Below are 27,375 nucleotides of genomic sequence, written 5' to 3' on the forward strand. Positions count from 1 at the left end.
TGACTGCTGAGCCAGAACAGGAACTCCAGTGGAGGAATTTTGTATAAAGTTCTCTTATTCTCTTTTTTCTTTCTTTCTTTCATTTTATTTGTCTCCCAGCTTCATGGTTTCCTTGATACTTAAATTGCTTCACTTCTTTGAGCCAAGGCTTTCTATTCAGGGAGGGGAGAATAAAATAATATTGCTAGTTCCCCTACAGGGCTTTTTTTTTCCTTTTTAAGAATGAAAAGTAATAATACAGGCAAATCAGCTACCACAGTGTCACATCCGGAAAGACGATTAGGCCTTTCCCAGAATGAGGAGGGCAGGACAAGAAAGTGCCAGCCCTTCCACCCTGAAGGTCCCCATCCAAAAGGAACACATACCTCACCCCAAACACAGAAGCCCCTGCCTGAGAAAACTCAAATAATTATGCTCCAGCATGTGGATGACAGGCCAAACTCCACCCAGAATCAGGCGATTATAAACAGAATCACTTGTCTGAGTTCTTCAGAGAAAGGAGAGAGGTAACAGGCAGAGAAAGGAAACTAAAAGAAAAAGAGGAAATGAATCACTTTCTGAGCCTTAGACCTCAACAAACACAGCAGGCTGGGGGGTGGGGGAGTGGAGTCGATGGTTCATCAGCAGGTGACTTTTTTTTAAGCTATCTCTTGGGAAACATGCAATAGCAAATATCCAAATTTCTGTGACTAAATAAAATTCTGGCGGGAAAGGAGCATGGGATTGGAAACCAAGAGTGTCACCCTCTCCTTTCCAGGCCACAAGAACTCTTGGCCATAGAGCTGAGCTGGAGGGTGGGCAGGGATGCTTTGGTACAGATTCTGTCAGTTTTCACATGGCTGCTGTCAGATATTAGCTCTGATTTCTAAAGGCAGTAACAATTTCTGGTTTTAGAGTTGGAAATCCTCAATCTCTTCTTGGCCAAAGAATTTCCCTGGGGTCCACTTAACCCATCTGTTAAATGTCATTGCTAACCCTGTATCTACTTCATACATTTTGGTGATGCATAAGTGAGACAGTAGATTTTAAAAATGTATGGTGTAAACAGCAAAGTAATGCGCATATATGATTTATTAATATTATTAGGACAGCAGTTCATTAATCAGGATGTAGTATATAAAGCTGTAATTGTAACACTGATACAACACTGCAGTTCCAGAAAAGAAAAAAAAAGTGACCTCTCAAGAAACCAGTAACAGTGTGCTTCTTAGAAGGAGAAGGAGTGGTCTGTGCACAGGCGTATGAGGGGTGTGTATTCATATAAATTGCTCAAAGAATGTGCAAAGTCAACTGCAGAATGGATGAGTACACTTCAGTCTATCCCCACAATGCAATCCTATAAAGCACCCAGAATAAATTTCTACAACCATCCAGGTGATGGCACGAGGATCAATGTGACCATGTGGAGTGAACCAAGTCAAGGACAAGGGTATAGAGTATTCGCTCTCACCTATACCGGGCTCCAAATGGGCCACAACTAGTCTATGCTCTTAGCAGCCATCATGATGGTTCGTGACCTGTGGCATATGGAAGTTCCCGAACTAGGTATCAAATCAGAGACACAGCCACAGCAACTCAAGATCCGAGTCACATCTGTGACCTACACTGCAGCTTACTGCAATGCTGGATCCTTAACCAGCTGTGCAAGGTCAGGGGTTGAACTCGCTTCTTCATAGACACTATGTCATGTTCTTAACCTGCTGAGCCACAACGGGAACTCCTCTAATCTTCCATTTCTTGATCTGGGTGTTCTTGGGGTAGGTGTGTTCAATTTGTGAAAACATATCACACTCTTTTCTGTCTGTATGTTACACATCCACTCAACATACAAATGGATAAATATTGAATGGGGGGTGGAGGGGATAGGAGCCGCACTAATGGGACTCAGAAAGAAAGGTACAATAAGAGAAATTTTGATTCATATTCTTGCAGTATTCCCTAGATGGTATCCTTTTTGTGCAGGTAAGAAATTCACAAGGTAGCATTTGTTAGTGGCAGCAGAAATGAAAATACAGAGCAAAATATGAATTGGTATCTTTTTCAGTCCAACCAAGTAACAGAACAATGAAATAAAGATCTGCTATATGATTGCAAAACCTGTCAGGATCTTGAAAGGAAGTGACAGAGGTGGCAATGTTAAAATATTAGAGACCAGATAGTCGGTGAAAGCGTAAAAGACAATTATTCCTCAGAAGTGGAAAATGTCACTGTAAGCAACAGCAATAAGTATCCAAAGTAGACGAAGGGGAATGAAATGTAAGCTTGGTGAATTCTCATTTCTGGGGCCATCAGGAGGAAGACAACAGGTCTATCCACTACATTGTACAACCTCAATCCTAGGGCTAAGGCGTGTGGGCACAAAGCTGCTAAGTAGGCGTTCCCATTGTGGCCCTGTGGTTAAGGAATCTGACTAGGAACCATGAGGTTTCGAGTCTGATCCCTGGCCTCACTCAGTGGGTTAAGGATCTGGCATTGCTGTGGCTGTGGCGTAGGCTGGCGGCGGCTACTGTTCTGATTAGACCCCTAGCCTGGGAACCTCCATGTGCTGCGGGTGCGGTACTATAAAGACAAAAAGCCAAAAAAATCTGCTAGGTAGTGGAGTTGTGCATAATTTGAACCCAGATTTTTCTTGGGCCACACCCACGGCATACAGAATTCCTGGACTAGGGCCTCAGCTCTGACCCTCAGCCACAGCAGTGACAACACCAGGTCTTTAACCACTAGACCACCAGGGAGCTCCGTACCTCCACCTTTGAAGGCCAATATCCAAGCATCTGGGTCTGTTTCCCTACCACATGCAACTCGCTCCTTCCTCCAAGCTTTACCCTTATTTATATTTGCCCTAGACTCTGAAGAGGGTGATCTCTTATCCTCCAGATCCTACCTGAAATGCCCCTGAGACCTTCTCTGCCACCTAATCTGAAATAATTATCCCTCTTGATCGCCATTCCTTGTTTTCATCCTTGATAACTTGTCAGGAACTGTCATTGCTAAATCTGCTGGGTGGGAGTATTTGCATTTATTTATCAGCCTCTCAAACTAGACTATAAGCTCCATGAGGTGAAGGCCATGTCCACTGTGTCTCCCGCTCTTCTTTCTGCACCTGGCACAGAGGAGATGCTCCACAGATGATGATTTTAAATAAATCAGACTTAACTTGTGCCAGGGGAATATGCGTTTTCTAATCACATAGACCAAGAGCAGTAGCTGTAACCCAACTCTGCCGCTGGCCTTCTGAGTTCTTGAATGAGAAGCTTCCTCTCTCAGGATCTCGATTTCCTCCTGTGTGAAATGAAGGCTTGGGCTGATTACTTGCTAACTTCCTCCCTTCTAATTCCCATTCCCTAAATTAAATTAATTCCCAACAACCTGTGAGTGGCCAATGGCTTATTAGCATTCCCAGAGAGGGTTGCATTTTAAATAATGTCCCACGTTCATCTCTATTTTTAGGCTATCAGGCAGCAGATAAGTAAAAACAGTGGAACTGATTGGAGAGAGATAATTTTGAACAGAAGGCAGCTGAACCTGATGGTCTACCCCTATGAGTCAGCCGCCCTCATATTTCCTGCTTTCCTCAGCTTCAGTTTCTTCCCTTCTCTTTATTTCAACTCTTCCCTTCTCTTTATTTCAACTCAGACCTCTTCTTTAAATCAACTTCACATTCAAAAGGGCAGGATTTTAAAAATCATTCCTGCCCTTCCCCTTGTTCCAGGAAAGCAGTGTGTTCCCTGAAGTCCTGTGGTCCCAGGGAGTCTGGTCTCTGGAAACCCCAGATTTCTACTTTCTGTTTCAAGTACAGGGTTCTATCTGGCAGGCAGGCACTGTGGTTTTGCATGCGGGGAGGTAATCATCTCTTACCAAGCCTCGAGTTATTCAGCGTGTTATCCTTCTGGAACGGTAAGTGTCCTAACTAGGAAAATTAATGTCTCGGCAGTAGGACAAAGGTTGGCTCAGAAGAACAAACACAGAGCGGAAACGTTCGGTAGCAATAACAATATTGGTTTCAGCGACAAGATGTTGAACTTGCCCAGGATGGCTCAGTCCACAGTCTTGGGTTGTTTTGATCCAGCTGTTGTAAAAATCGGAAGCAGCCGGGCTCCAGTTCCCACCGCTATCCTCACTCACACACTGTGTCTTTCTCTCTAATATGAGCCCCCCAGAGCCTTAGCTAAGTGCTCGGTCACCCGGTGATCCCAGCTCCTGATGAAAGTGAGGGTGCATTTTGTCTATTCACAGGGGCCCCGCCCTTGTTTTTTCCTTTGGCTATCGTTTTCCTCCTGGCAGCTGGGCTTCGAGGTGGCCTTCTTTGATGCCTGGGTCGTAACTAACCCTGAGGGGTGTTGCTGTGCCAGGCACCTGCAACCCCACTCACCAGCGCTGAAGTGATGATGGAATGACTGATTGAATGACTTTGGTCATTGTTTCTGCAGCCAGTGTTTTCTTTCTTCTCAGCCTCAAAACTCAGCCTCCCTGCCCTAAAGATTTATTACCAGAAGACTTCATTTAAATAAATAGCCACCAAGCCAAAAACGTGCTGGCTCCCTCCTCAGTCACAGAACTGTTTTCTTTTTTGAGTGGGTCCCAAATTTCGAGGGATCCAAGCAACTTCCAGTGTCATCACCAGTACTTACGCTGAATGAGATCCAAGAAAAGTGGGGAAATTCAAATCTAAGAGAGACCCATCGTATCTGTGTGACTTGTGAAAAAACACACCCCTCCCCTAATGTTTTCTAAGAAAGGAAAATACCACACATATAAAGAACAAACATCTTTCTTGGCAGAGTTTGCCACATACATTTTTGCCTCCAGACCAAAACTCAACTTTCTAGTTCTAGACCTAACTCATGGCTACCATCCCAGCTATTCAGTGTAAGGGCAAGTGGACCCAGAACATCTGAAACCTCCTGAGAGACAACAGGCTCCTGGGCCCCACTCCAGACCTACCAAGTCCGAGTCTGCATCTTAACAACATCTCCAGGGGATTCAAACAGATCTTAAAGTTTGAGAAGCACTGTCTAGCCTCACTCGCTGCTACACACACACACACACACACACACACACACACACGTATATTTTTATATCTTTTTTTTTTTTTTTTTTTTTTTTAGGGTGGCACCTGTGGTGTGTGGACATTCCCAGGCTAGGGGTCAGATCAGAGCTGCAACTACAGACCTATGCCACAGCCACAGCAACACAGGATCCTATCCACATCTTGGACCTACACCACCACTCACAGCAATGCTGGATCCCTGAACCACTGATCAAGGCCAGGGATCCAAACACATCCTCAGGGATACTAGTCAGATTCTTTTCCACTGAGCCACAAGGGGCACTCCTGATCTCCATTTAACTCCCTGTTAAATTTTTTTTATAAAACTAACACCAAGCTATCTGAGAGAATCTAGAGGTACCTCTGAACCCGTAACAGGCCAAGGCGAGGGCATTTATAGAACTACTGGAAATGAGAAAGTGCATTGATTTCCATGCACTTAGCAGTTTAAAATAAAACAAAACCTCTGGCACCTGCTGGGATGTGTAAAAGCAGTATTTTCTCATCCTTTCCTTACTTAATTGGTTTGGGCCTATGGGTAAAAGGAAGTGTGGATTTTCTTTTATTTTTTGTCACATGTTTGGAAGACTGAGAATGGGAAGCATGATTTTTCTCTCTATCCTAACAAAATTCACAAATGGTAGAAACAAAGTTTGAGAAATTTTAGAATGCTTTAAGAGCTTTTATAAATTAAGTAAGTACATGAAGGGGATGTTTAGTGTTAGTTATCTCTGGGAAAGAGCACGGGTGATTAACTGGGCATGAGGGGGGTGGGTGTGTGTTTGAGCTGTCTCCTGGTGACCTGGAGCGTCAATGGCCACACCTTTAAAATAACCACCATCATATTGTCCCGTCGTGGGGAGGTGAGTGGCGCCCTTTGGACTAGAACTTAAACAAGGTGCACTGTTTAGATTACTTTGGTACTTGAGGAGGAGGGCAGAAATGGGGAAAAGGAGCTTCAGAAAGTCAGCTGAGCAGGAGTTCAGCAGGGAGGAGTTGGCCTAGTAATTCTCATTTAAACTTTGGCCTAATTTTCTTAAGTACTAACTACATAGAATAACGTATAGGCCAGTTTACATATCATAATTTCTAAAACATTGCCGTACAGAGAATATTAAACATGTACCATCTCCTCCCCAAACGTTCATCCTAAAGATTTGATTTTCTTAAACACTTCTACACATAATTCAAATTCTTTTCCAGGTTGAATGATAATACTTAAAAAAGAAGCCATCCTTTCAAACTACCCAAATTGAAGGGGTATATTCCCATATAACTGGGGGGGGTTGGAATTTTCACTGGGTTCCCATCAGAGCCCTGAAGGAATGTCCTAAGCCTTATTTATGGTCTAGAACAGGGACTTCATCACCTATAGGCTTCATAGCCTATTATGACCTTGTTTCAGTCTCTTGCACCCATAGCCCATCCTGTTGGTCTCTTGAGTTGGCACTTCTTTGGATCTTAAGATAAGTAAATGTGTTTTCCACCTCACCAGGATTCTTTTTGTAAACTTCCAATCTCAGGACCACACAATTCTTCCCACACATTCCCCTTAGCTTGAGATAATAGTCAAAATATCATATCATATAAGTTTAAGGTGTAGAAGGAGTTTGATTTGATAACACTTACAAAGGCATCAAAATGATCACTGCCACTGTGTTAGCTAACACTTTCGTCATCTCACATAAATACCTTTTCTTTTTTGTGGTGAGAACATTTCCAGATAGTTTCTCTTAGCAACTTTCAAGTCTATGACACAGTATTGTTAACCATAATCACCATGCTGTACGTTAGATCCTCCCCAAAATTTACTCATCTTATAACTGAAAGTGGCAACACCAGAGCCTTTGACCCACTGAGCCACCAGGGAACTCCAGGACCACCTCGCTCTTAATAAGAAAAAGTCTCCAATTAGATTCTGGGTAGAACCCATGGCTTTACATGACAATTTGGTTACAATGCTCAAGTTCATTCTACTGACACTCCAACACACACACACACACACACACACACACACACACACACACACAGGCACAACAGCCAGGGCAAATAGAAATAATTATGAAAGGCAATGATTTCTAATTTCTGGGTTAAGGAATATCTTGTACTTGGATTCCCACTGTGACAAAGCAGAAAAGAATCCAACTAGTATCCATGAGGATGCAGGTTCGCTCCTTGGCCTCGTTCAGTGGGTTGGGGATCCAGCATTGCCGTGAGCTGTGGTGTAGGTCGCAGATGCATCTCAGATCCCACGTTGCTGTGGCTGTGGTGTAGGCCAGCAGGTTATACTGCCCTAAAAGAAAAAAAAAGAAAAAAATAAAGAATATCTTTTACTTGAGAAGAAGAAATATACAAATTGCTATGCTTTCTCAAGGGCTTAGAAATAATTTTAAAGAAATCAATATATTTCTAACAAAACATAGTATATAATAATATATTTTAAAATAATATGAAGAGAAAAATGACACCTCAAAGGACTAGGAATGTTTGCGTAATCGGACGGTTTCGCACTTGGGTAAGATCTCCTAAGTAAAAAGCGGAAGTCATCTATTCTTAGTTCCTTGGATATCCATCTATGTAAAAGAGGAAGAGAAAAAAAAAGCTCCCTTTTCCCCCCACAAAAAGTATGTTTTTTGCCTTATGACAGATCAGGAAAATTAAATATGCTTTCTCTGAGTTCCCTGCTTACAGAACTTTTTTAAAGCAAATTTCATAATCTGTATATATAATACATTAAATATTTCTGGTGGAACTGGAGGTCATGGTACTAGAAAAGAACTTTGGGGACTAGAACACAAGATTCTGACCAATTGGGACTGAAAGGAGAGGGCTTGAATAAACACATTCCTTAAGATTTCCAGAGGCAGCCATGCCCTCCTTCAGTTTCCATATATTATTGAGAAGATTCTTTGTGGCTGTGGCTTCTGACGTCACTTTCCAGTGGGAGGGGAATATTTCTGAGATGCTACTTTTAGCTGATGGGTTTGTTTTTGTTTTTAAGTCACACGTTTTCAGTTCTGTATTGTTATTCAGCAAATATGTCTCCTGTTTTTGTTTTATACTCACAGGCTCCTAGATAACTAGGGGAATATAAATGGCTTAGGTAATGTTAAGTGGTAGAAATCACATATAGTTTCTTACTTAAATGCCAGTTCCACTGCATAAAATAAGTTCTGTTTTAATTTTTTTTTTTTTTTTTTTTTTTAGGGCCGCACCTGTGGCCTATGGAGTTTCCCAGGCTAGGGGGTCTAATTGGAGCTACAGATGCCAGCCTTTGCCACAGCCACAGCAACGCCAGATCCTTAACCCATTGAGTGAGGCCAGGGATTGAACCCACAACCTTGTGGTTCCCAGTCAGATTCATTTCTGCTGCACCATGACAGGAACTCCAAGTTCTATTTTAATTTTGTAAGATTTGAGAGCTGCCCTTGGCTACATAGCTAGTGAAGTGGGGGCAGAGCTGGGATTCAAACATAAGAGTTTTTCTTTTTCTTTTTGGCCACACCCATGGCATGTGGAAGTTCCTGGGCCAGGGATCAAACAGTGACTTGAGCTACAGAGGTGACAATGCTGGATCCTTAATTGCTAGGTCACCAGGGAACTCCAAACATAAGAGTTTTTACTTGTGAAATTCAGGTGAGGTTAAAGTCCTTGATGGTAGTTCTCATCAGCATCTTACAACTTCTCCTGAGAAAAGTGAAGTCCAGGTGATTTGAAATTATTACATATATCAGCTTATATCAACAGAATAAAATTTTTCCTTTGAGCAAATAACCAGATATGCATGAAGTCATTTTGTAAACCCAAAAATAACTTTATAAAAGCAACAGTATTTATCATACTTATATTTTGGTTATTAGTTGCTTGTTGTTTATCCAGTCTTCAACTGGAGCGATTCTGGAAAAGTGCCATTCCAGGTAGACCTTGTAATAAATAGGCTGTCATACTTTCTTTTTTCTTTTTTTGCCTTTTTAGGGCCGTACCCATGGCATATGGAAGTTCCTAGGCTAGGCGTAGAATAGGAGCTACAGTTGCCAGCCTGTACCACAGCCACAGCAACACAGGATCTGAGCCACATCTGCAAACTACACCACAGCTCAAGGCAACACTGGATACTTAACCCTCTGAGTGAGGCCAGGGATTGAACCTGCATCCCCATGGATACTAGACAGATTCATTTCTACTGTGCCGCAATGGGAACTCCTGTCATATTTTCTAATGGAATCATATCCACTTAGAGTTTTGTCCTAAAAGAATTTATCTAGGAAACATAAAGTTGCGGGTTCAATCCCTGGCCTTGCTCAGTGGGTTAAGGATCCGGCATTGCCGTGAGCTGTGGTGTAGGTCACAGACATGGCTCAGATCCCATGTTTCTGTGGCTCTGGCGTAGGCCAGTGGCTACAGCTCCGATTAGACCCCTAGCCTGGAAGCTTCCATATGCCGGGGAGCGGCCCTCAAAAGGCAAAAAGAAAAAAAAAAAAAAAAAAAAGAATTTATCTCACAGAACGCTGAATAGGAAGTATTCTTGTGGCCTTCTCTGCTTTCTTTAGTTTGGAAGTTTTCTAGGCTTTTTCTCATAGTTTTTCTGGATTCTTTGTGGAAGATGGAGAACACAATCTTGGAGCAAAATCTGGACTTTCATTCCAGCTGATGGAAGGTTCCATTCTGTCTAGAGATACTCACTTCTACATGTTCATGTAAATATAAGGATAGAGCCTTGTTGTTTCCAGAACAACATCAGATATAATTTGCTGCCTTACCAAGATGCAAAGAAGAAACTTGGAAAGTTTTTTTTAAATAATTAATGGTGAATTATGGAGGTTCCTTAAAAAACTGAAAATAGAGTTACTGTATAATCCAGCAGTCCCGCTCCTGGGCATATATCCAAAAAAGATGAAATCTCTAATTGAACAAGATACATGCACTCCAGCGTTCAGAACAGCACTATTTAAAATAGCTAAAACACGGAAGCAACTTAATGTCCACTGACATATGAATAGACAAAGAAGATGTGGTATATATTTACAGTGGAATATTCCTCAGCCATAAAAAATGAATGAAATAATGCCCTTTGCAGCAATGTGGATGGACCTAGAGATTATCACACTAAGTAAAGTAAGTCAGACACAGAAAGAAAAATATCAAATGATATTACTTGTATGGAATCTAAAAAAATGATACAAACAAACTTATTTACAAAGCAGAAAAAGACTCACAGCCTTAGAAAACAAATTTATGGTTACCATAAAGGGGAAAGGAGGGGAGGGAAAAATTAGGGTTTTGAGGTTAGCAGAGATTACTCTACATAAAATAGATAAATGCATAGCATAGGGAACTCTATTTAATGTCTCTTAGTAACCTATAGTGGAAAAGAATATAAAAAGGAATGTGTATATATATACATATACTTGTATATCTATATATCGTGGAAATTAACACAATATTGTAAATAAACTATTCTTCAATAAAATAATTTTTGTTTGTTTTGTTTTAAGGCTGCACCTGTGGCATATGGAAATTCCTAGGCTAGGGGTCAAATGGGAGTTGCAGCTGAGGCCTACACCACAGTCACAGCAATATCAGATCCGAGCTGCATCTTTAACTTATACTGCAGCTTGAGGAAACACCGGATCTTTAACCCACTGAGCAAGGGCAGGAATTGAACCCGCGTCCTCCCAGATGCTATATCAGGTTCTTAGCCCACTGAGCCACAATGTAAATTCCAAAAATAAATTTGAAAACAGAAAAGAATTAATGGTCAAAGCCAAAGTTTTTATCGTGAAGGCCCAATGTCATAAGACTCAATATTAAGATCTCCCAGCTGGACATGCTTATTTAAGAGTCTGAACTACATTTCATTTATTTATTTATTTATTTGTTTATTTATTTTAATTTATTTATTTTATTTTATTTTTTTTTGTCTTTCTGCCTTTTCCAGGGCTGCTTCCCTCAGCATAGGGAGGTTCCCAGGCTAGGGGTCTAATGTGAGTTGTAGCCACTGGCCTACGCCAGAGCCACAGCAACATGGGATCTGAGCCATGTCTGTGACCTACACCACAGCTCATGGCAACGCCGGATCCTTAACCCACTGAGCAAGGCCAGGGACTGAATCCGCAACCTCATGGTTCCTAGTCGGATTCGTTAACCACTGCGCCACGATAGGAACTCCTGTGAACTACATTTTAATACTAACAGCAGTACGGAAAAAAATAGCAAGAAATAGCATAATTCACTATTCACAATTAAACTGCTAATAATTCTAGATTTTTTAACATAAAAAAGAATTTCTCAAAAATACTTAAAAAGTTAATTTTTGTAATCTTCATAAGTTTCAGAAGTAGTTGCTAAAATGTATATAACTCGTTAGGTTTTTAAAAGAAACAAGAAAATAGTAAGCAGCAATACTTAAAAGACTGTGTTAAAGAGAAATAGAATTGAGGCTTAAAGTCATTTAAAATAGTGAAGGAAAACAAACCCAGGTTTGGGAGTCTAGGCTTCTAACACCTTCTAATACCAACTCTGTTTCTAATTCTATGTGAGCCTGGGTAGGTCACCTCCTATTTCTGGATTTCAGAAGAAATACTAGGACCTGACCCTTGTTTACTCATTTAAGTATCAGTTTTCTCATCTGCATACTTAAGAAAGTTTTGAAAAGGAACTCTTGGTCTTTAGGTTATAACAAAGGTAATTTTCTTTCTTTCTTTCTTTTTTTTTTTTTTTTTTTTTTTTTTTTGTCTTTTTGCCATTTCTTGGGCTGCTATGAGGTTCCTAGGCTAGGGGTCCAATTGGAGCTGTAGCCACCGGCCTACGCTAGAGCCACAGCAACTCGGGATCCGAGCCACATCTGCAACCTACACCACAGCTCACGGCAACGCTGGATCCTTAACCCACTGAACAAGGCCAGGGATGGAACCTGCAACCTCATGGTTCCTAGTCGGAGTTGTTAACCACTACACCACAACGGGAACTCCAACAAAGGTAATTTTCAAGGCAGCAAAATCTTCATCGGAATTTGCCATAGGTCCTTTTCTTGGTTTACATATGCACTATCTCATCCATGCCCACATCACAAAACAGATCAGTAAAACTGGGATTTTTTTTTTCACCTATTTCAGTAATAGTGAAACTCGTTTTTATTTCAACATGTTCTCTTTTATTTGAAAGTTCATCTTCTTTCTTCAACAGCAATATTGACTTTTTTAAAATGAAAATATACAATAAAAGATGAATAAGATATAAAAAAAACTGTCACATGCATACAATCCTAAAATGTGATGGTGGTATGATTTTTCTCCTCTCATTTGTGATCATTAATTACAGCATTTTTCTTTTTAAAATGAAATGTGGGTAAAACCATTTGCTGTGTTCATAAAGTTGCTGGGTTGTTGGGTACATTAAAAATTTTTTAAAAAAGTAGTGGAAAGAGTGGGAGGAAGATACAATCTTTCTATATTCTCATTTTGTCTACTACACATATATTTTTCTCATTGTATAAATAATCCCTGTCTGCTCATTGTAAAAATTTCAAAAGCTTATATATATAAAAATTGGGAAGCAAATCCCTTGTTATCTCATTCAACCATTATTTTTGGTATATAACTTTCTAGATTTGGCATGCGGAAGTTCCCAGGCCGGGAATTGAACCCTCACCACCGTGGTGACAAGAACCACAGCAGTGACAATGCCAGATCCTTACCTACCAGCCCACCAGGGAACTTCCCCATATATATTTTAATAGATCATAATGCATCTCCCGTTCTGTAATCTTTTTACACTTAGGAATATATCTTAACAACTTTTCCATGTATCCTTCTCATTAGGCAAACTTCATAAATAATAGCACATGCCAGCATTTATAACTCATATACCAGGATGAGCAGTTTGTTGACGTTCAATATTTCACTATTATACACATGCTACAAAGAACATCCTTGGTATCTTAGCATTCTTTTATATATATTTCTGAATAGGTTTAATTCTAAATGAAATTGTTGAGTCAAAGACTTTTTTTTCTTTTTATGGCCACACCGTGGCATGTGGAAGTTCCCAGGCTAGGGGGCAAATCGGAGTTGTAGCTACCAGGATGGAGCCTCATCGGCAGACTCCACCACAGCTCATGGCAATGCCAGATCCTTAACCCACTTAGCAAGGCCAGAGATGGGGTTCATTTCCACTGAGCCACAATGGGAACTCCAAGACTTAAATTTTTTAATGTACTACTCTGCAGAAAGCTTGAATACCCATTTATATCCCCTCTAATGTCTTTTGACACAACCTACAATCTCACCAAGCATTCATCTCTCATGCACAGTGAAGAAATTATTTTCTCCAATTTGATGTTTGTGTGTAACTTTATGATATAGTTTTGCATATAGAGTTTTCATCTTTTTAGGGACTTAGATGTAGCTCTTTTTCCTTTTACAGATTTTAGCATGGGTTCTATTCTAAGTAGGTCCTAACCCATTAATTTTAAAATATTTTCCACTTACCTCATTGAGGTCATCCATGCAGTTACTTCTTTCTTTTTTCTCCCCAGATGAAAACAATTTGACACAAACTGCCCTTCAGAAAGTTTATACCCATTTACACTCCCACCAGCAGTGAATAAAAATATGTTTTAACAGCCCTTGACAACATATTGTTTTTCGTTGTAATATTTGTCAATTTGAAAAGAAAACAAAAGTATTTCCCTCATATTCTTTTCACATTTTCTTTATTTTTTTCCTGAAACCATCCTTTAAGATCTGCTTATTTACAATTTTTGGCTATTTCTCTTAAAACTGTTTTAGTTATGTCCTTGCTATACATTTCTGTCAGGCTTCATTTTTTTTTTTTTTTTTTTAGTGGATTTGCAAGAGTTCTTTATATTTTCTTCCGCATTTACAACACAATTCAAAAAATAATGTGAAAGGACCTTTTTTATTTTGTTATGTATGTTGCAAATGTTTTTGAATTGTATTCTAAACCATGTGTGGGGAGTTCTCTGATGGCCTAGCAGGTTGAGGCTCCTGTGTTCTCACCGCTGTGGCTCTGGTTGCTGCTGTGCGGCGTAGGTTCAATCCCTGGCCCAGGAATTCCCACATACTGCCTGTGTGGCAAAAAAGAAAAAAAAAGAAAAAAAAAAAAACAAGAGAGAACCTGAAATAAACGTTGCAACTCTCATTAAAAAAAAATAAATAAATAAACCATGTGTGATAGCGATGAAGGCTCAGATCCTGCAAACTGAGTTGTTGGCTGGAGGTAAACACCGTGGTGGGGTGGGGGCTGGGGCTGGGGCTGGGGAAGGGGTTAAAGAAAACTTTCCAGACAGTTTACAGTAAATGCCAAGACAAAACAAACCTCGGCCCAACAACAAGGCCGCACAGAGTATGACTCATTCTCCCGCTAACACTTGTGTATGATGGTGGCCTCAGGTGCTGAGTCTGGGGCTTGCCCCCTAAAGGGCCAGGAGGGAAACTGATGGAATGAAAGAGTGGCTGGAAGGGAAGGGACAGGTTCCAAGGTCTTGGAGGCTCACTGAGCCTGTGATCCAGCACCAGAATCTCTTGGGGACACTTGAGACCTCCATCGTCAGCATCATGTATTTTGTCCCTGCTTTGGTTTACCCATGTGATGTATAGAGAATAGAGAATTAAACCCATCAAATACTGTGCAGAATAACACAGTATTCTGCTCCCCCTTAAGCCAGAGCTGTTAAGTCACAGGTGTTTGGGCTCCAAATTACACCCCCTCTCCCCACACCTACCCCAGCAATTATAGAGCAGTGCATTTCACGTACCATGGTAGCCACCCAGGAAACAAATGATTTTTATCCCTTGCCTATAATGGGCTCAATGCTTGTGATTTTGCATCTCCCTATTGCAAAGCTCTAGGGATTCGGAACCCCAGCCCTGTCACAGCCACACCTAGCTAGAGAAACATCCCCATTTCTCCTTCCTGCTTCATTAAAATGTGGGCACATAAGTAAAAAGAACATGATGTTTCCCATCTTGTTTTACAAATTTCCACTGATTCCTGCACATTATCTCAGCGATAGGCAGTCATACCAGGAAATAATTCCTTTTTTACACTTGCTGCAGGTTCGTAGTCTCAACACATTAATGTCCGATAAGTCTCTCTATTTGACCTTTGTCATTATTTACTGCACTTTTGTTTGTCAGGAACCTGCTAATAACACTTCCATTTAAGGTTTCCTGATTATTACAGTAAGATGATTGGAAACTTTCTACCCGGCAATTGACATGCGTCCATTCACCTTCAAGATTACTGAGTTTCGGGGCATCTCTGCTTTCAAACAAAGCCAAACCCCAGCACAACCAGCATCAGCAAATGAACTGGAGGGCAACGGTCATGGATGAGGATGTTTCAACATACATTGAACAGAATCAGGTAATCAAGACACTCTCCGGCTTGTAACCTTCCTGAGAAAACTCATGATCACTGCCATGAAAGACATCAAATAATTTCTGATAAGACATCAAATCATGTCTTATCAGAATTTGTGGTCAGATCTCTATGCCTTCACAGAGGAGCAGGGGGGTGCACACAGCTCTTCTCTCTTTTTTTTTTAAACCTTTATTTTTTTAAAATTTATTATTTATTTATTTATTTATTTAGTCTTTTTGCCATTTCTTGGGCCGCTCCCACGGCATTCTTCTCTTTTTTGACGCTATTTGACCTACCATTTTTTCTGTGGCACCAACCTGCCATCTGTCTTATCTAAAGATGAGGTTAAGTCAAGGAGAAGAAAGATAAGCATGGAGGGGTGGGAGGAAAAACAGACAGAGGTGGTCTGGCAGGAAAGCATATAGATCTGCTGTATGGGGTGGGCAGGGTGTAAGCCTTTAGAAACACTCTGCAAAGCTCTATTTTAACCTAAAACATCCTGGGTGAAAGGCATCTTCTACCCATTATGCTCTGCGTATGAGAACATCATGGCATAGTTGGAGTTATAAAATATTCTGTGGATAAGGTCGTAAACTCTGGGAGAGAAAGTCTGTGTACGTAAGGAATACAGTAGCTGTACTCAAGGTCACTGGCCTGACCCTGAATTACTCAACGGCTAGGCAACAGGGTCAGGGGCTGCTGGGGTAAGAAACTGGGACCGCAGAGGGAAGGAGAAACTGAAGGAAGGAAGGAGAAACAGAAGGAAGGTAAGAAACTGGGACCGAAGAAGGGAGGGAGCTGATGGTGAACGGCTGTATTGCTAGGGGTTAAAAGAACTCTTTTTGGGGCTAGCAGAGTATTCTCAGGAGAGTTAATACCCCCCCCAAAGCTTTTCCCATATCAAAAGGAGCAACCAGAGTTCCCCCTATGGCACACAAGTTAAGGATCTGGTGGTGTCACAGCTGTGGCATAGGTCGCAGTTGCAGCTCATATTCTGTCACTGGCCTGGGAACTACCGCATGCCACAGGTGCAGCCAAAATAAAAAGCAGCACCCTACCCTCCACCCTTTGTAACTCTGTGGTATGCGGAATTTCCCAGGCTGGGGATTGAAACCACAGCACAGCTGTGACCCGAGCAGCAGCAGTGACCATGCTGGCTCCCCAACCCACTGAGCCACAAGGGAACTCTCAGCCCTTGTAACGTTTAATTGACGAAGATTTGTGTAATTTAACCATTTCCGGCTATTTTCTGGGGTTTTTGTTTGTTTGTTTTTCAGAATCTCAGTGTGGTCTAATTCTAGTTTTCAGCCTGCCTGCCGACTCCAAACTTCCATTTCCTTTTCCAATGACAATATTACATCCTCAGAACTGTGCTTACTAATAGTTTCTCAAGTTCCTCTTACTCATCGACAACTCTGTAGCCATATAATCACTTTATAAATAACCCCTGACCAGCTTTTTTATATGCCTTATCTCACTTGTAGGGTTTGTAAATTGAGTGTTTTCCCTAGAAGTTCTTAGAAATCAGCCTAGAGTTTGGAATTTCTTCTATTTACTGACAAAGTTATTTTTAACTCTTGCCTTGGCCTTTGTTCCAATGTGTGTCATAAAGGCAATGAGCTGGGTATGCTCACCTTTCCGGAGCTAGTTTGGAAAAGCAAGGAGTGAGGGAGTAATCCCAACTGTGATGCAAACTTTGTTTACCAGAGGGTCACTTCCCAAATAACTGAAGGGAAGGCAGGAGACAACAGTGCCCAAACTTCCCCGGCAGAGGTCCATTGTTATGGTGATGACTTGTGTTCAGGATCTCTGCAGGTGCGGGGGCCTCTGGAAAATGCAGAAAGACTCCTGGCTTTGTGTAAGTCGCCTCCAGCTGCTTGGGACTTTATGAGAGAGGAGCTTCTATTCAGCGACTGTGGACAGAACCAGACCTCCATCTTAGATGCGTCCTCCTCTCTTCGAGGGGGTCTGAAATCTTCGAAAAAGGAGCACCCAGTGTGGATTCCTCTGGTTTTGGTACTTCACTGAGTGGTGCATTTTCTTTTTTTTTTTTTTTTCAATGAGAGGAGGACTCTTTTAATAGTATTTTTGAAAGGGGCAAGGGAGAGGGTCCATCAGCTGGGGAGACATAAACAGAATCTCCAATAACCGCTGAGGTCATAGCCAGAGAGGCCTGGTCCTGGTGCTAATTACACGGGCCCAGCTCAGGCCCAGTGTGCTCCAGGGAGCAGAGAAGCTCCGGGGTCCTCTTTACTGCTTATGCCAGATGTCCGCGGCACCCCAGAGATAACCAGTTCAGTCCCCAGCTCTGGGTCACTAATTACAGGTTCTTTAGGATGTTGTCTCTGCATGAGCCAGACCTGGAAGTGCTGTTTACCAACCGACTTTATCTATTTAGAACAGAGACATCTCTGTCTATCTTGATTTATAGCCCAGTAAATACAAATTATATATTCTCTGCTTGAGGCTTAAACTTCCTGCCAGCAGGATCCTGGCCCATGTCTTTAGAGCCTCCGTGCTTAGCTCTGTGCCTGGGACAGAGACAGCATTCACATTTCTTGAATGGATAGAATAAAACGTCGTGGTGGTTGTGGAGACATTAGGAGGCGGCAGAGCAAAGAGTTAAACAGAGCTGACACGGTCTCTCCAATTATTGAACAATAACTGTTACCATCTATTGATCGTCACCAAAGTGTCACAGTGGAGACCTAATCTTCCTAGCCAGAGCCACCATCTTGCGAGATAAAGGTAAAATCCCCTTTTCACCCAGGAAAAGACAACTGCTCAGAGAAATTAGGCAACTTGCCTAAGGCCACAAAGCTGTGAGGCTGTGGTGGCAGAGGTACGTTTGTCTCCAAGGCTCCTAAGAAGATCCCCTCCATCCAGCCACCTTCCTGGAGTTGCTAGAGATGTACAAAGTGAGATTGGAATTATGACCATGCAAGCCTGCTAAAAGAGGCAGGGCTGGGAAGGGCTGGGAAGCAGAGGCCTCCTTGTCCTTGATGTTGCTGCCCGATCCTGTGGGGTGAGAACCATAGGCCTTGTCTGGCTGTCTTCCTGATGGCAGCACATCAGAGTCTTGGCACCATGTGGAAGGGGTGAGTGACACATGGGCTGCCTGTCTCTTGCCTGAAAGCTCTAGAAAGTGGTCAGAGCGATCCAGGATCCTTGTGAACTGGGGAAAAAACCCAACACACATGTCCTCATTGAAACTCAAAGTCAGTCCTTCTGAGAGAGGAAAAATACATGTGTTGAAATGGTTTGAGGTAGCCATCCCCCCCTCCTCAATTCTGCCTCAGTCTCAACTTTCCCCTGAAGTAAGTCTGCAGAAGGACCAGGAGGTTTTGGTCTGCCCCTGGGGCTGTACACTGGGCAGGGCTGTGGTTTCCTTGCTTGGCCTGAATGATTTGTCTCTCCTCCCTGCCCTCCTCTGCCAGAGTCCGGACGTGCCCACGTGCTCCCTATCCTCACCCTCAAGTCCCTAATCCTGGTGTGAATCACTGCTGCAGGGTATATATTTTAAAGCATTTAACCTAAGAAAAGCCTTTCTAGGAAAAGGGGTTTTTTTGCTCACCCCATTCTGTGCAGTCATGGGGACTGGATGAGTCATAGGAACTGATAATAATGTGTACAGTTTCCTTTAAAACTGTATTTTATTTATTTTGCTTTTTAGGGTCACACCTGGGCATATGGAAGTTCTCAGAGTAAGGGTTGAATCGGAGCTGCAGCTGCTGGCCTACACCACAGCCACAGCAACGCCAGATCCATGTGGAGTCTATGACATACACCAGAGTTCATGGCAAGGGCAGACCTCCAATCCACTGATCAAGGCCAGGGATTGAACCCGAATCCTTATGGGTACTAGTCGAATTGGTTTCCACTGAGCCACAACAGAACTCCAATCTTTTAGTTTTTTTTTTTTTTTTTTTTTTTTTGGTCATGCCCATGACATATGAAAGTTCCCGGATTGAACACAAGCTACAGCAATGCCAACACCAAATCCTTAACCACTAGGTCACCAGGGAACTCCTAAGAACTCTACTTTAAACTTGTATAATATTGTACATCAACTATATCTCAATTAAAATTAAAAAATAAAAAATCAAAGCAAGGGAGTTCCCATCGTAGCGCAGTGGTTAACGAATTCGACTAGGAACCATGAGGTTGTGGGTTCCATCCCTGGCCTTGCTCAGTGGGTTAAGGATCCAGCATTGCCATGAGCTGTGGTGTAGGTTGCAGATGCGGCTGGGATCCTGCATTGCTGTGGCTCTGGCGTAGGCCGGCAACTACAGCTCCGATTCGACCCCTAGCCTGGGAACCTCCACATGCTGAGGGAGTGGCCCTAGAAAAGGCAAAAAGACCAAAAAAAAAAAAAAAATCAAAGCAAGGAGTTCCTGCTGTGGTGCAGCAGGTTTAGGATCCGGTGTTGCTGCAGCTGTGGCTCAGATTCGGTCCCTGGCCTGGGAACTTCCATGGGCCATGGGTGATGCCAAACTAAGAAAAAAAGAAAAAAAAACTCTATTAGCTACTGTTGCCTGTTTTGTTTCATCTACAGCTGCTTAGCTGCTAGAGAAGCAAAGCTGTGGACACAAGCAACCGAGGAATGAGAAGAGATGCGACAGGTGACCAGGCTACTTCACTCCCCTCAAGGTCAAGCAGGTCCCGCAGCTGTTAATTGGGTGTCCTCAGGGGCAAGGCTTCAAACTGTGGCTCAACCATGACATAGCCCTGCAACCCTGGACGTTATTTTCCTCTTTTCTTTTGTCTCCAAAGTTGGGGTGATCGTGGCCCCTTGTTATTGGAAAGCTCTATATCAAATGAGACAAACATAGAAAGTGTTTAGTACATAGTATGGGCTCAGTAGGCCGTGGGTATTATTGTTACAGGGAGTGCTGTGAAAATTCTTGTCCTGTAAAGAATAAGCTAGAATCTGCCCCACCTCTTCACCTGCCCACACCTTCCATACATGTCTTTGCTGAGGCTCAGTTGAGGTAAGAGATATCATACTAACTCATGCTCCATCATTTTTACTGATTCAAATACATTCTTATTCATTATCCCAGTGCCCCAAATGACATGGGCTTAATCAAACAGTATTGATGATTATTTTTCACAGCTATCTCAAGCTGCAGATGGGATAGACAATGATGGTGACAGCTTAATAGAGGAGGGGAACCTGCCAGGGGCTCACGGCAGGGGCTGGGCAAGCACCAGAAACTGGGTGGCTTAAAATAACAGAAATTTATTGTCTCAAAGTTCTGGAAGCTAGAAGTCCAAGATCAAGTTGTTTCAGGGGTGATTTCTGCTGAAGGCTAGTGAGAGAAAATCTGTTCCATGTGTCTGCCCTAGCTTCTGGTGGTTTGCTGGCAATATTTGGGGTTCCCTGGCTTCTAAAGCATCGCTCCAACCTCCAGCCTTCATCTTCACATGGTGTTCTCCTTGTTTGTGTGTGTGTCTATGTCCAAATTTCCCTTCTTTATAAGGACACAGTCATGTTGGATTAGAGCCCACCATCATTTTGATTACTTCTGTAAAGACCCTATTTCCAAATAAAGTCACATTCTGAGATACTAGGGGTTAGGACTCTAATGTATATGTTGGGGGGGGAATGACACAATCCAACCCATAATAGTAGCCAACCATCACTGGAGACAAGTGAGCCAGTGGCAGATGCAAGAGAGGGCTGGCAGGAAGGCTCAGGGAATTGCAAGTCATGGTCACGTGGTCCCACGAGAATGGAGGATGCCGGGAAGAGAGAGAGAAGAGGAAACAGAAACCCAAACCTTGAAAGACCTTGATTCTCTGGGGAACATGAAACCTTTAAATCTGGGAGGAACGAGGTCACAACATGTCCCAGGGCAGCTTTATGGAAGATGGTTGGAAGGCCAGAGGAGGGGCTGGTGAGAAGGCCCCTTGCTATCACACAGGCCACAATTGATGAGGGACAGTGTTAGGACTTTTGAAGATAGTTATCTTCTCTCCATTTGGTCATTCGTGCTCCAGGTTCACTGTCCCCTGTGCCTTCATCACAGAGGACAGCTGCTCTCTGCCCACTTCTCAGGTGTCAACCAGGGGTATCTGCAGAGCTCAGCAGAACAGAGTGACAGCCGAAGAGGAATAGTCAATACCACCTGCCAAGAGAGCAGGTGGGCAACATCTGGAGTGTGTGGCAGGAGGCAGAGCCACCATCCAGGTATGGGGAGCAGGACTTATATTCTTAGAATGGGGACCGGCACCAGCAAAGCAAGAGAATTTCAGAGGCTAATTACTGGTCAGCCAACTAAGACAGAGAAAGATGGAGATCTGACTGCCAGATCTGAAGAAAAAATAGGGGACCACATCTTGGGAATCAGATAAAACTATTTTGGAACCTGAGCACAATGAGTCTTCAGAGATAAACCTGGTACCCAGATGAGGAAGGAAGGAAGGGGGGCAGGAGGAGGGAACCCTCAAGGGCGTGGCATCCTGAATTCCATCCACTTTGCAAGAACTAAACCAAATGTCCCAGTTTGGTTTTAACCTGAAGGGAAGCAGGCTGCCCTGTCCACTTCTGCATCTATTGCTTTTTCACCAAATCTAGAACTAAATCTAGTTCTATGGGAGCTCCAAAGAGAATTTGTGGAGAGCCCAGGGAACCGTGTGACTTAGAAATGCAACCTGGTGACATGTAAGCACTGTCACCAGAGCTGAGAGCTGACACAGCCCAGGTGGTCAAGGGGCTCAGGAGAGCCTTCCTGCCTGCTCCTTCATTATTTTTGATTGGCCCACTAAGAATACCTCAGACCAATAAAGCATCTGGGAGCCAATCCAAACTACTAAACTCTGAATTACTGAGGTGCCAACAGGCATTAGGCTTATAAATCTGTCTTTTATTATCTGGTTGGCTTAGCCAGGTCTCCAAAAGGAACAGTAAAGTTTTATGATGTACTTTAACAAGCTGACCTTCAGAGCCAGGCTTTGTCCTGGATGAAATCCACCCCTCCCAAGCCCCCCACCCCCACCCCCAAAGCCATTGCGGTTAGACTAGATCATCCAACCCTGCCTTGATGCCACAATTGGTGGACTGAGGTTTGACCGTCAAATCTAAATAGAATTCGTATCCAATACAGGGAAATACTCTCTGCACGCTGTCTGTATTAATGCCCATTTTACCTTTTCGTAAGAGTTATACAACCTTTTGGTTGCTTAGTTCTATATTGTTGCTTTTCTTTTAAATACTACCTTAAATACTAGTTTAAAATTCTACCTTAGGGTAGGTAACTTGGAAAGAGCATTTTCTCATTTCTTTGAAACTGTTTTTTTATTGCCAGTTATTACTAGTATTCAGTTTCTCTTCAATTTACTTGCTTTTCCACAGAAATGCTATTTAAACACATCCAAATTGTTTGAAAGCTCAATGGAAATAGTTGTTTAGAATGTCTACTGCTAAGCCCCAGAAAATAATTAATAATTTGCTTGTAATAAGAACTCAAAACAGGAGTTTCCTGGTGGCATAGTCACTGCTGTGGTGCCAGTTTGATCTCTGGCCTGGGAACTTCCTTTGGTGAGGCCAAAAGGAAAAAAAAAAGAGAACTCAAAACAAATACTTAATGCTCTTTCTAGAGTAAACAGAACTATGATTGAGGATTATTTCAGGTCTGGTAACAATCATTTCCCCCAGCTAAAATCTGGTTAATGAAAGAACGACTTTTAGGAGTTTCCGTAACGGCTCAGTGGTTAACGAACCCAATGAGTATCCATGAAGACTTGGGTTCGATCCCTGGCCTTGCTCAGTGGGTTGATGATCTGGTGTTGCTGTGGAGTAGGTTGTAGACACAGCTTGGATCCCGCATTGCTGTAGCTATGGCATGGGCTAGCACCTACAGCTCCAAGACGACCCCTAGCCTGAGAACATTCATATGCCATGGGTGCAACCGTGAAAAGACAGAAGACAAAAAACAAAAAAGAACGACTTTTAACTGGTGGTATTTCAAGTATTTGAAAGTGTCCACCGAAATCTGGAGAGAATGGAAGAAAATGACAAGAAGCAATCTTACAAAAAGAAGAAATGAAACTCAACCATTCAGTGAGAGAATGGGGTCAGAAGACCACCATGGGGTCAAAGTTCAATCTAGAATTCCTTTATAACATCAAAAATGTACTGACTAGGAGTTCCCATGTGGGTCAGAGGGTTAAGGATCTGAAGTTGTTACTGCTGTGGCTCAGGTCGCTGCTGTTGCTTGGGTTCAATCCCTGGCGCAGGAAATTCCAAATGCAGCCAGAAAAAAATTATAATAAATAAATAATTTTTAAAAGAGGGAAAACATGTACTGTTTTGCCTAAATGCACAAGTTTTCATTTTCAGTTTGATTAATCTCAGAGTTTATCTGCCCCCAAATAAATTTCAGAGTCATTCTGTCACTGGTTCAATGTGTGAACCTGATTCTCTCATGAAACTGTGCTTCAAAAACTATTTTATTGATTATAAAGTTTAAAAGTCCAATTTTAAATTTAAAAGAATTTTAAAACAAGCCCAATTTTAAAAGAAGTTGGACTGAAAATCTTACATCCAGATCCGGAGTATTTGCCTTCAGGGTTGTCCTCACAGTTCACTCAATGCCATCATTGCTGAGAAAGTTCTGGAAACTCTTTAGAACCCAAGATCTATTCTTTAACTGTCCTCTGGAGTGTCAAATCTTTTTTCTTTGTTTGGAGCTTTGCTTTCCAGAAACAACTTGAAGTTTATTCTTTGAGTAACGCGGGTGGTCCATCTGGGTAAGATGGCCTCTAAAACCCCATTTAGATTCATGGGATGAATTTTCTTGTGTGCCTTGTAAATCAATTCTGAAAACAACCCCAGAAGAGCTGGGGACCTGTTTTAAGCAAAGTAAAGACTACAGGCAGGAAGTCTAGCTTCCCAAAGTGGCTGTTTTAAAGTGACATTAATCAGGTTAAAAGTCACAGAGCATTTTTAAAAGAAATTCATGTGAATTTATAGCCATGGCTCAAACACACAGTGCTGAAGGTGAAATGCTTTGGGGAAGGATAAAGAGAACTTGCAAATGTTTTACTTGTAAACCACATGCTTCAGGAGAAAATCATTTGATGCCCTTCCCCTCCACCCTCAAAAGAGGGAGATGAGAATTTCATTGCCCTCAATGCTGCTATTCGGCAGAAAGACTCACAGACTTGAGAGAAATAAGAATAACACAGGCCTTCTTGGGGTCACTAGGGAGCCTGCCAACCCAGTTTATGGCTCTGGAACAATGCCTTCCTCCTCTCCATCATTTATGTCTACAATGTACTTGTGCTAACAACCCCAACCATCCACCAGTCATAAGTTTGACCTCACAGATGGTTCTGACCCCAAATACCACTTATAACAGTTTGCATTTATGTGTTGCTTCATGTTTTTTACAGCACTTTATTTCTCGCATGATCCCCCGGAGAGGTGGGCAGAACAGGTACCGACCCCTTTTACAGATGGGAATATTGAGGCACAGAGGGTGGAGGGCTTGGCACAAAACTGCAGGGCTACTTGGGAAATAACAGATTTCAGACTCTAGGCCTAATTAACTCCTACACCACAGTTCTTTCAGGACAACATGCTTCCAGAGTTGAACTAAAATCAGCACAGTGCTATACATTCCAGAGTCTGCCCTGAAGTAATATATGAGGTCCCTTGGGCCTAGCAGTTAAGGATCCAGCATTGTCACTGCTGTGGTTCATGTCACTACTATGACTTAGGTTCAATTCTTGGCTCAGGAAATTTCATGTGCTGCGAGTGCAGCCAGCGCCCCCCATAATTTGGAGTTCCTGCTGTGGTGCAGTAGGTTAAGAATCCAACTGCAGTGGCTCAGGATGCTGTGGAGGCACAGGTTCGATCTCTGGTGGGGTGCAGTGGGTTAAAGGATCTGCTGTTTCCACAGCTGCAGGGTAGTTTGCAGCTGTGGCTTGGATTCAATTTCTGGCCCTGAAACTTCCATATGGCCATAAGGCATGTGTAGTCATAAAATAATAATAATAATAATTTTTATTTATTAATTTTTTTACTATTTAAAATTTTTATGCAATTTTAAAGGTTATACCCTATTTACAGTTTTTATAAAATATTGGCTTTATTCCCCATGTTGTACAATACCTCCTTGAGCATAGCTTATACCTAATAGTTTGTGTCTCTGACTCCACCTCTATATTCCACCCCCCAAACACTAGTTTTTTCTCTATATCTGTGTCTGCTTCTTTCTTGCTATATGCTCTAGCTTGTTGTATTTTTTAGATTTCACATGTAAGTGATATCATATAGTTTTCGTCTATCTCTGTCTGACTTCTTTCACTTAGCATAATACTTTCCAAGTTCATCCATGTTGTAGCAAATGGCACAATTTCAATTGTTTTTATGGCTGAGTCATATCCCAGTGTGTGTGTGTATGTGTGTGTATCACATCTTCTTTATGCATTCTTTTGTTGATGGACACTTAGTTTGCTTCCCTATCTTGGCAATTGTAAATAGCGCTTAAGTACATGTGTCTTTTTGAACTGGTGTTTTTGGTTTTTTTGGATATGTACTCAGGACTGAATTGCTAGATCACATGGCAGTTCTCTTTTTAGTTTTTTGAGAATTCCCCGTACTGTTTTCCACAGTGGCTGCACCAATTTTAAAAACATACTTTTAATGAAATGTTTTAGGCACAACAAAAATGTAGATATTCACACAATGGACACCTGTAACATACCATCCAGCTTAATTAAACTGTTTAGAACTTAAGCCTTCCTGCCCCTTCCTTCCTGCCCTTTCCCAACCTCATTCCTTTGCTGGCAGTGGTGGGTAACAGCGGAGGTTGTACTTTCTATTTAAGACAGTTTGCTTGGTCCCAGGCCTTCTCTGTCACTTTAACCCCAACTCACCTGTCTCCCTGTGAACTGACTGGCACTGGGGTCTGGTCTGGTGGCCAAGGCTGAAGGTCTTGCACAGGGCAGTTACCTGACCAGTCCACCAAGAGGTACGTGAACCTGCCTCAGGGCTGAAGAGGTAAGAGAACAGAGGAAAGAGGGAAACTCTGCTCCCCAAGAACTATACTGGGGTCTCCCCGCTCCACCCCGCACCACACAGTTTCATTTCTTCCCAAGGTAGGTGAAGTCAGAGAGCCCCTTCCGACTTTTCCCCTTCTGGGTCCCTTGCCTTGAGGTTCCCTTCTCATTCGGGTCACCCCTCACGTTGGGTCCCAGCTGGCCCCAAAGGGGACCACCAGGGTGCCTCAGCTGCCCACCCCTCCACCTCTGCCCACCCAGAGGAGGATCCCTCCCCAGGAAGCAGCCAGGCTCCAGCTTTCATTTTCCTGCCTCCACCAGCCCAAACTCCTTGCTGCGTCTTTCAAACTGATAATTTTGTAAACTAAGCCATGGTGAAGGGAAAGGATTGGAAGACTCCATAAAAGGGATGTTTGTGCATGTGAAAGGTAGTTCACTGCTTTGGCCTTCTTTGCCTTGCAGGGATGTTTTAACTGAAGGAATTTCCCAGGTAGAGAATAGCTCCAGGGTCGGGGTGCGTGGGACCATTGTGTGTAAATAGAGCCGCACAATCTCGGTCTGCACCGCAGGGAGCAGGGAATGTGGCTCAAACTTCAGGCCTCACTTTTGGATCCTCGATGTTCTCTGCAAAGAACCAGCTCTAAAATCATCTCATGGTAACAGAAAGATGTTCCTCAGTCAGCTTCAAACCTGTGTTTGTTATCAGACCACACAGCCTGTGGGGCCCCAATCGTTTTTAGGGATTCTATAATTACTGTTTGATTTTGAAATCCTATTTTAGCATGATTATATTGTATTTTTGTTTTAAATGTATTTGCTAAATATGTACATTTCAAATATTTCATGGTTTTGGAATTTATTTCTCCCAACTTTTTATTTTGGAAATGGGAATCCCCAGAAGCATAGAAAGATAATAATGAACATAGCTG

At 42.4% G+C, this 27,375-nt stretch overlaps 1 long non-coding RNA gene across 2 annotated transcripts in view; it reads right to left on the bottom strand.

The window, feature by feature from the left end:
• Positions 1 to 4,755: 4,755 nt before the first annotated feature.
• The window catches only part of LOC146406846 (uncharacterized), a 63,379-nt gene continuing 40,759 nt past the window's right edge, over positions 4,756 to 27,375 (bottom strand). Inside the window, exon 3 of one of the 2 annotated variants that reach the window (XR_014816477.1) lies at positions 4,756 to 7,343. This is a non-coding gene — a long non-coding RNA (uncharacterized LOC146406846). The remainder of the gene's footprint in view (positions 7,344 to 27,375) is intronic. The other variant, XR_014816478.1, reaches the window with a different exon arrangement.

Source organism: Sus scrofa, chromosome 1 (genome assembly GCF_054392235.1).
Source record: "Sus scrofa isolate SSC_HxYL_T2T_F1_AM1 chromosome 1, Sscrofa_HxYL_maternal_Yorkshire_Landrace_v2.0, whole genome shotgun sequence".
NCBI classification, from domain to species: domain Eukaryota; kingdom Metazoa; phylum Chordata; class Mammalia; order Artiodactyla; family Suidae; genus Sus; species Sus scrofa.